The sequence below is a fragment of the Amblyomma mixtum genome, chromosome 10 (genome assembly GCF_055824585.1).
Source record: "Amblyomma mixtum isolate Tamu chromosome 10, ASM5582458v1, whole genome shotgun sequence".
NCBI lineage: Eukaryota > Metazoa > Arthropoda > Arachnida > Ixodida > Ixodidae > Amblyomma > Amblyomma mixtum.
Window position 1 is genome coordinate 84,212,440 of NC_143021.1, and position 10,078 is coordinate 84,222,517.

Genomic DNA, 10,078 nt, shown 5'->3' on the forward strand with positions numbered 1-10,078 from the left:
ACGAGACTGACTACAATGATGTGTGACCAGTACTCTAGTTCTTGGAAGCCACATGTATCCAAATCTTTAGAAAAGATGGGAGTGCGCTTTGCAAGGGAAACCTACTCAATGCTATTGAGAGCCATATGGCCTAATCTGCACTTTCTTTTCAATTTACAAAGGCAGTCTGTAGTGACCAATTGGGTATAACATTTTACATATTGGTATGAGGAGAAAATGCTTTTCTCTGAAACACTATCTCTGGTAAGGCTCCGGGTTTACTCTGTACAGTACAGATAAGTGGATTTCTCTCCATTCTGTCGTGTGAAAAATTTACTAATCTCATAACCCATACACAGTGAGTAACTCACAACTGTGTTGGAGACAATATTTCAGAGAAGCATTTTTCTTGGGGGGGGAGGGGCTTCACTACGGCATCCCTCATAGCCTGAGTCGCTTTGGGACGTTAAACCCCACTAAACCAAATGAAAACAATCAGTCAGGATTCGACCTTCGGCTCAGCAGCTGAATGCCACAGCCACTAAGCTACAGCGGCTGCTTATGCATTGATCTGACTCATCGATTTTCATATGCCAAAGTGTGTGGCCTCTGAGGCGCACTGCAAGCAGGGGGGCACCAGATTAACTTCATCGCTTCAATTTCTTTACTTTGCAGTAAATCTTCGTATATAGACATCTTGGTGCCTCACTTCTACCAAGAGGTATCTGTTACGCCTTCGGTTCAAACCCGCAGCTCATGCTGAGGACCTGAAGGCCCTAAGCTGTTGTGGCGGGTGCCCTTGCATTCTCTTTGTCGTTTTAGGTGCAAATGCTGTCTGCGACAATCCACTTGCTTGTGGAAAATGTAATGTTGATATGTGACCAGACCAGAATTTGTATTTGTGACTACTTGTGGAAATACTACACCACAATTTGAGCTTAGACTGCCAGCTGGATGACCACTGTGGTTGTTCTATGCTTGAGTCACTGTGTGGCAGTATATGTGTGCTTTGAAATTTTTGGTGTGGCAATGCACTTCAGCATGTAGGTATTTGATGCTTGATATGTTTCCGTTTTAATGGCATGAGTCTGCATTTTTCAGTGCTCTTTGAGTAACAACTAAGATATGCATAGCAATTGTTTGGCCCATCAAGTTTTTCAAAAACCTGCATAATTCTGTGCACTGTGTATACTTCAAATGCCTTTTTTGGTGAATTTATGTCAAGTTTAATTTTGCTGGTTTTCATCATGCTTATTCCAACCCACGTAAGCTTCTTTGGTCATTAAGTCTACACTTAAGTTGACGCATTCATTGTGCTTTCTGTTCATTTTCATGTTGTCATTTTTGTATTGCTATCAAGTTGGACATACATGCTTATGTGAAACCCCCAAGGTGGAGTAGATTTCATCCAAAAGATTAATTACTGATTACCATTCACTTGAGCGCAGCCTCATGGCTTTGTAGCCGCAGTGCTGTGGTCACACAAATGGCAACAAGCAATTCTTCTTTATTTACTGCAACATGCTTTCTAAGCCCTGTGCTTTCAATTGTTGCATTATTACAACAAGTATATTCCTTTTTGAGACTACATATTTGTGCCAGTTTTCACAAAACTAATCGATGAGAGAATTCCTTGTGTATAAACAGAATTGATGCCTAGCCTTAAAGACGTTTGCAATTTATGCCATTTGTGGTGCCCCTTTCTTTCCCCAGCTTATTTTCGGGTATCGACATGCTACCTAATCTACCAGCAATCCACCGCAGGCGCACTTGCGGATGCTTTCAAACGTTGACATATTTTCTTGCCTTGACTCTACTTACCCACTGCTAGCATAAAGCATGTATATTGTTGAAGCAGGCACTGGCGGTTATATGTGTTAGACATACCAGAGGAAATTTATGCGCATGAAAAGTGTGCACCGACTTCATTTCTGAAATGTTCCTCCAAGTTCATGTCTACATTCATAATGCGCCAGCAAAGTGCGAACATATTCCTATTTTTCATGTGCTGTGTCTTGTCCTATAGGTGCTGCATATTTTTGCCTGAGCCAGTGATGCCCTGAAATGTTTTCTTTGATTGGTGAAAACATCTTAAATCAATCATGTGCTGTGACACTGGTTTGCCTAATTATGCAATAAATGATCAGTGAGCCTGATGTATTACTCTTTATCATTCTCTATGTGGCGCACATATGCTGCATATGTATACTTAAAAACGCATGCAGCTTCAGAAAAGTACTGTACACACAGTTTAGTCGTTTAAAAACAAATATCGGTGCTGATGGCGGTACTAGCCCCAAGGCTTTAGCGCCATATCAATGGCGCTACGTTTGAAGAGGTCGCTGGTCCATTTAACTCTTTCACTACCGTGCAATAGGCCATCGTATGTGTTGTGTGCGCGCGAAACCAAGCACTCGTGTTATCGCGTACTGTCTGCGCATGCTCACTGCCCGGCTATCTCTTATCGGGTAGCCCGTGCTGGCTTTAAAAAGACCGCTCGCACGGGCCCACCGCGCTCAGTATGTCACCTGTTGGCTCCCTGCCAAGTAGCAGGAATAAACGTTCCTTCGATGCTACGTCTACGCCGCCCAGTTCTTGGATGCCAGACATGACATATTGGCGACGAGGATGGGATGACCGCCGTACGGAATTCGCAGTGTGAAGAACCTGGCCTCTGTGTAAAAGCTTCCCGCCACGAAGATTTCCCTGCGGTGAAATTCCTGAAACTGGCATCACGGCAGCCGAAACTTCCAAGTGAGTCATGAGTCGCATCGGCCACATTGAACCTTTCGACGAGACCACGAGTGACTGGCGCTCGTACGAGGAAAGGTTGAAAGCCTATCTTTTGGTCAATGATGTTCCAGTAGCAAAGAAGGTTCCTGCTTTCCTAAGTCTCATCGGCCCGAAGACCTACGCACTGCTCAAGTCGCTGACGGCACCGGACGCACCGTCGTCACGAGAGTTTGACAGTCTTCTGAAACTCCTGAGCGATCACCTGGCGCCGCAGTCGTCCGTCATCGCAGAGCGTGCTAAATTTTACAAGCGGTCACAGCGAAGCGGTGAGTCCATTACAGAATTTGTCGCGGAACTTCGAAGGCTGGTGCAGAGTTGCGAATTCGGAAGTTTCTTGGATGAAGCGCTCCGGGACTGTTTCGTTTGCGGCCTGCTCCGCGAGGACATTCAGCGTGTGTTGTTCATGGAAGACAAAAAGCTAACCTTCCAGAAGGCCGTAGATAGAGCTCTTGCCATGGAAACTGCAACTAAAAGTGCGGCGTTCACGCATAACAGCGCATCCCCGGCGTACGAAGTGAATAAGGTTCGAGGCGAAAAGCAGTCTGTGATGTCGCCAAGCTGCTTCCGTTGCGGGTCACCCAATCATTCTAGCGAAGCATGCCCTCATATCGGCGATACATGTTATAATTGTAACCGAAAAGGGCATATTCAACGCGCCTGCAGGAAAGGAAAGAAAGCTAGGGAGGCAAAGCCCCGGAAACGTGTGAAGATGCTCACGTCCGTCCGAAACGAGTCGTCTGTCCCACTTAAATCAGTCAACGCAGACCCATTTACTGTACCCGTGAACGTTGACGGTGTCCTACTGACGATGGAGCTTGACACCGGCGCAGCCGTATCCGTCATATCATGGCGCGAATACCAGAGGCTGTTTCCACGTAAGCGACTTCAGCCAGCATCGTTAAAGCTGCGCACGTATACTGGGGCTATGGTAAAACCGAAGGGTCTGGCGAAAGTCGTCGTGCACCACAACGACCAGAGCGTGGAGCTTCCCCTGTACGTCGTGGACACTACAGGACCGACACTCCTCGGCAGAGAATGGTTGCAAGATATTCGTCTGGATTGGAAGAACCTAGTTTTTTTTAATCACCTTGGTCTCTCTCGAGAAATGTCAAAGCACTGGCAAGAAAAGCTGGAAGCCATGCTAGACAGCCATTCCGAACTTTTCAAGGATGAGCTAGGTACCATCACGGAAGAGCAGGCCGAGCTTGTCCTTCGCGAAGGGTCACAGCCGAAGTTTGTAAAGGCAAGAAGCGTTCCCTTTGCTCTGCAAGGTGCAGTAGAAGCGGAACTTGTGAAAATGGAGAAGCTGGGCATCATAAAGCCTGTTGCTACAAGCGAATACGCAACGCCCTTGGTACCGGTAGTGAAGAGGGATGGAAGCCTCCGGCTGTGTGGCGATTATAAAACCACCGTCAATCCCTGTCTGGAAGTAGACCGGTACCCGCTACCTCGGATAGATGACCTTCTAGCAGCGCTTGCAGGAGGAGAGGAATTTTCGAAGATCGACCTGAGTAGGGCCTACCAGCAGGTAGTTATGGCGGAAAGCTCCCGGAAACTACTGACGATAAACACGCATAAGGGATTGTATACTATGAACCGTCTGGCTTTCGGCATTTCGTCCGCCCCAAGCATATTTCAAAGAATTATGGACAACATGCTGAAAGGTTTGGAAGGAGTCAGTTGCTACCTTGACGACATCCTGGTCACAGGCAAGACCAAGCAAGAGCATTTCCATAACTTGGAAGCCGTCTTGTCAAGATTGCAGGAACGCGGTGTGCGCATCCGGCGCGATAAGTGCTCGTTCTTTCAACGAGAGCTCCGTTATCTGGGCCACGTCATCAACGCCGAGGGTGTTTGCGCATCGCCTGAAAAGGTATTGGCACTGCTAAATGCGCCTGCTCCAAAAGACAAGCAGCAACTGCAGTCATTCCTTGGGATGGTCAATTATTACGGCAAGTTTGTTCAGCGTCTGTCGACTTTGGCACAGCCGTTGTACAGGCTGCTAAAGCAAACAACAGAGTGGACGTGGGATGCGTCATGCCAGCTTGCTTTCACGGAGATAAAAGCAGCTATGGCTTCCCCTCCAGTTCTTGCCCATTATGATCCGAAGCGACCGCTTCAACTTGCCTGCGACGCATCTCAGTACGGCATAGGCGCAGTTCTTTCGCAGAAAATGATCAATGGATCAGTTCGACCGGTTGCCTACGCATCCCGCACATTGTCAAGTGCCGAAAACAACTACAGTCAGATCGAGAAAGAAGCCCTTGCCCTCGTATTCGGCGTAAAGAAGTTTCACTTCTACGTCTACGGAAGGTTCTTCACGCTTGTGACTGACCATAAACCACTGCAAACAATTTTCGGCCCGAAAACAGGCATTCCCGCGATGGCAGCTGCCCGCATGCAGCGTTGGGCGCTGACGCTGTCAGCCTACAACTATGCTCTTGAATTCAAGAAATCTACCGATAATGCGGAAGCAGACTGTTTATCGCGCTTGCCGCTCGACAGCAGCGAAAAGCAATCGGCAGAAGAAAGCGAAACTTTTTATTCGCTTCGTTTGGAAACCCTGCCTGTCACAGGCCAAGACATCGCTCGTGAAACGAGGCGTGATCCTTTACTAAGCAAGGTACTGAACTTCACAAGTGCTGGCTGGCCGTCGCATGTCGCTGAGAAGGAGTTGAAACTTTTCTTCGACAAGCGTTTGGAGCTCACAGTTCATCAAGGGTGTTTAATGTACGGCATGAGAGTAGTCGTGCCTCCAAAACACCGAGCCTTCTTGCTTGAGGAACTTCATCAGGGTCATCCCGGTATCGTAAGATGCAAAGAACTCGCGAGGAGCTACGTCTGGTGGCCTGGTATCGACGCGGACCTAGAGCAACACGTGAAGAAATGTGAAGAGTGTCAACAGCAACGGAACGAACCAGCACCGGCTCCGCTTCATCCATGGTCATGGCCGACTTCGCCGTGGCAAAGAGTTCACTTGGACTTTGCTGGACCCATGAAAGACAAAATGTTCCTTGTTGCTGTGGACGCACACTCAAAATGGCCGGAAGTTTATGTCATGCAGAAGACTACGGCGTACCACACAATTCAGTGTCTCCAAGACCTCTTCTCGCGTTTTGGCGTACCCGAGACCATCGTGACCGACAATGGACCACAGTTCGTTTCCGAAGAATTCAAGAGCTTCGTCAAAGGCTTCGGTGGTCGTCATATCGTGAGTGCAGCGTACCATCCAAGCACGAATGGCCTTGCAGAGAGATTTGTACAGACAATGAAATCTGCGTTGCGGAAAGGACGACCCCAAGACTCCTTGCAGGCAACCTTACAGACGTTCCTGATGACGTACCGCAACACGCCGCATGCGACTACAAGAGAATCTCCAGCAAACCTTTTCATAGGTAGACGACTGCGCACGAGACTCGACGCAGTCAAGCCTTCTGTCGGGGGAAGAGTGGCTCAGCAACAGCTCTCCGATATGGTGCGACGCAAGGCACGTGAGCGACTTTTCAACATCAACGATGAGGTCCTCGTGAGGAATTACAGAGGTCCTGAGAAATGGGTCCCTGGCACTATCATTCAGCAGTCTGGCCCCGTTTCATTCAAGGTTCGAGTTAAGACGAATCGTGGGGTGCTCATTTGGCGTCGTCATCAAGACCAGCTACTGCTCAGCATCGACAGCTCAAAGCAGAGCATCATGGAAGATTTTATTCCAGATTTCGGGGATCCTGAGAGCGCCAACGAGCCACTTCCAGCTGCGGCCCCTGCGGCAACGAACGACCCTCCAGGGGAGCGACGCTATCCACAGAGGGACCGGCGACCTCCTGATAGATATCAGCCATAGCATTAGTTGCATTGTATAATGTAGCAAAAGGACTTTGGGCTCATTAGGAGGAAGGAGATGTTGTGTGCGCGCGAAACCAAGCACTCGTGTTATCGCGTACTGTCTGCGCATGCTCACTGCCCGGCTATCTCTTATCGGGTAGCCCGTGCTGGCTTTAAAAAGACCGCTCGCACGGGCCCACCGCGCTCAGTATGTAACCTGTTGGCTCCCTGCCAAGTAGCAGGAATAAACGTTCCTTCGATGCTACGTCTACGCCGCCCAGTTCTTGGATGCCAGACATGACAGTATGTATTTCTACGGTTCAAAGCACCCACACAAAAAGCTCACTCCGGAGTGTCGTGAACGTGCTGCACCGTCTAGTTTATGTGCTTATGTTTTTTTATTCCAGTTTTGATTTCAGTGTTTCGGCATGAGGGGGTGCCAGATATGACAGTATGTATTTCTACGGTTCAAAGCACCCACACAAAAAGCTCACTCCGGAGTGTCGTGAACGTGCTGCACCGTCTAGTTTATGTGCTTATGTTTTTTTATTCCAGTTTTGATTTCAGTGTTTCGGCATGAGGGGGTGCCGTGAAAAATGAAACTGAAAATGGGGAAAAAATTAAAATGGGAAAAAGCGAACTAGAAAATTGACAAGCAAATATCTGGACAGCAGTTGGGGGCAAATCAGCAATTATCGCTTCAAAAAAAGTATAAACAGAGAGCTCTGGAAAATAGGGATGCTTACGAAATGGTACTTGGAACCTACAGGATCTTTAAGCAGGCAGTTTGCAAAGGAAAATTAATATATACGAGTTCCCATGGACGGGAGTTTTGCTGACAAAGACATCGAGTCAGGTGCGTGTGGAGAGGAGGATAGTACAGTGGTAAAGGGATGGTACAGTGATGCTCCAAGTAAGTGGGACTGAGTTTAATTAATCAGGTAAGTAACCTAATTAGGTTAATTAATCATTGATAGTTTCCTAGATGTGGACGTAGTCAAGCGAGCTCAGGTGTACTTATAATTGTGCGAAGTGATAGTCAATTACACCAATTAGCACAGTAGGGCTAATTAGGCAATTAGAGCAAGTTCGCGCTGGCTGAAAAGGAACTTTAATTAGTTAACTAATTAACCTAACAGTGCGCCAGGAAAGGCTTCCGCCTAATGTGCCAAAGTGCCCCCCAAATTTTTTCAAAGCTTTAATTGGGATCTCCATGTCCTTAAACCCCAAATCTTTGAATAAATCAGTGAAGGAAAAATAGATTTTAAGCGGATAGAAGTAACCAATTAAGCGAGCTAAGTTATATATATCTGGTGGTTAAAGTCAAGACTGAGTAAAATTTCACTAGTCGGTGACTGCTGCTTAATTGAGCAGCTATAGGCCAGGTTCAGCCTTATCCATCCATCATATCCCATTCATCCATCCAACCATGTATCCGTCCAGTCATCCGTTCGTCCTCTGAACGGCCGCACCATGCAGTGTCAGCGCGCCGCGCGCTCCATGAATCGAAATCCGACCGCGCGAGCACATGCATGTATGTTTCGATAAGGCCAATATTGCGCTCGAGCAGTGTTTGACAGGTCTGTGTCAGGCCTCCCCCGACGGGGGGAAGTCCTGCGGGATGCTGACCTGTGGGCCGGCACTCCCTGGCTTGTAGTTGGCAGAGCAGCTTTCGCTGTCTCGGCCTGGGGCGTGGATGGCACTGCCACAGACGCGGTGAAAGTGGCCGCGGCAGGTGCCGGAGCGCTGTGTGGTGCTACGCCCCCGCGCACCACATCAGCGAAGTTTAGTTTTGCTGTGAAGGAGAATGAATTGGTAAGCGCAAAACGCCTCCTCGCTTCTTTGAATGAAATGTTTTCTTTAGTCTTAATGGTGCTGATTTCTTTCTCCTTTTTCCAGGACGGACATGCCCTAGAGTATGCAGCGTGATCTCCTTCACAATTCGCGCAGCGTAGTGCTGCGTCACATTCCTCAGAAGGGTGGTCCTTCGAAGCGCATTTCGCGCAGGTTTTGCGGCCGCGGCAACTCTGTGAGCCATGGCCAAACTTCTGACAGTTGAAACAGCGGCGGGGATTCGGTATGTAGTGTCTGACGGTGATTTTCAGGTATCCAACATCGATCATTTCGGGCAAACTGCTGGTGTTAAACGTGAGGACCATGTGTTTGGTGTCTATTTCTTTGTTGTATTTGCGGATTTTGATTCTGTGCACGTCAATTACATTTTGATCAGAAAATCCATCAAGCATTTCGGTTTCTGTTAGATGGATGAAGTCAGCCTCTGAGATAACGCATTTAACTGTGTTAAGAGATCGGTGGGGAGTCACGGAGACAGAGATGTCCCCTATGGAAGCAATGTTTGAGAGTTTCGAGCATTGGATGCTCTCACGGAGTTCGAGGAGTAGGTCGCCGCTGGACATTTTGGATACCTTGTAGCCAGGCCCTAAGGTATCTGTTAGGCATTTGGTAACAAGAAATGGGGATATGATTCGGGCTTGCTTTTGTTCACAGTTACTGTGTATAACATGAAACTTAGTGAATGTCGGTTTCTTTTTCGAAAAAAAGTCTGCTGCTTCGTTCCGCACTCTTTTGAGAGAGCGATCAAGTTTGGAAAGGGGGGGAGCCATAAAAAATTGATGTTTTTCGGTCATGGTGCCAGCCACCCACCATGGAGTCCAACAAGGGGACGCGACAGGAACTTGAAAGAAAGTCCTGCCCACGCCAGCTGTACACAAATTCTTTATTTCTGCCTTGTAAAGATACAGACAGCGGAGGCGCAGAAAAAGCTGAGAAACAGCTTGACTAAGCCGCAGCCCCCTTTCGCTTGGCAGCAGCTTGACAGCAAGGCTTTTAATACAAAAGGCAGTTGCAAAGCGTGATAACAAGTATACAATAATGAGCAGGTACAAGAGAAAACGAAAGAACATTATACAATATTGACACAATATTCACATTGGGTAGACACAGGTAATGGCAGCAAAGAAAAAAAAGAGAAAGAGGAAAAAAAAAACAAAAAACAAAAATTTTACATGCTAGCATACAAAGCACGCAAAGACCTGTTTGACGAACTGAAAAGGTCAAAATTATTATATATATACGCGTTTAGCAGGGACGGAAGAGTGAACTGCAGGCGTTCTCTACCCGAGTTCAACCGTGGGGTCGGCACTATCCATGTCTCCGCATACCTTGTTGTGTAGCTTGCATCTCGGGTATGTAGTTCGGCAAGTTTACGTATGTGGTTTACATTTCTACGTGTTTCGAGTTTCAACCGGACACTCAAGCGATATTTATACAAGTTGTGTATTTTTAGCACACCACTTTGTAGAAAGAGATCTTTGCTTGGCGAGTCCCAGAGGACATTGTAAACATGACGAAGGAACTTTTTCTGAAAAATGTAGATACGCTGAAGACAGCTAACCGTAGCTGTGCCCCACACTAGATGGCAGTAGTTTAAATAGGAGTAGAAAAGTGAATTATAGAGGAGTAACTT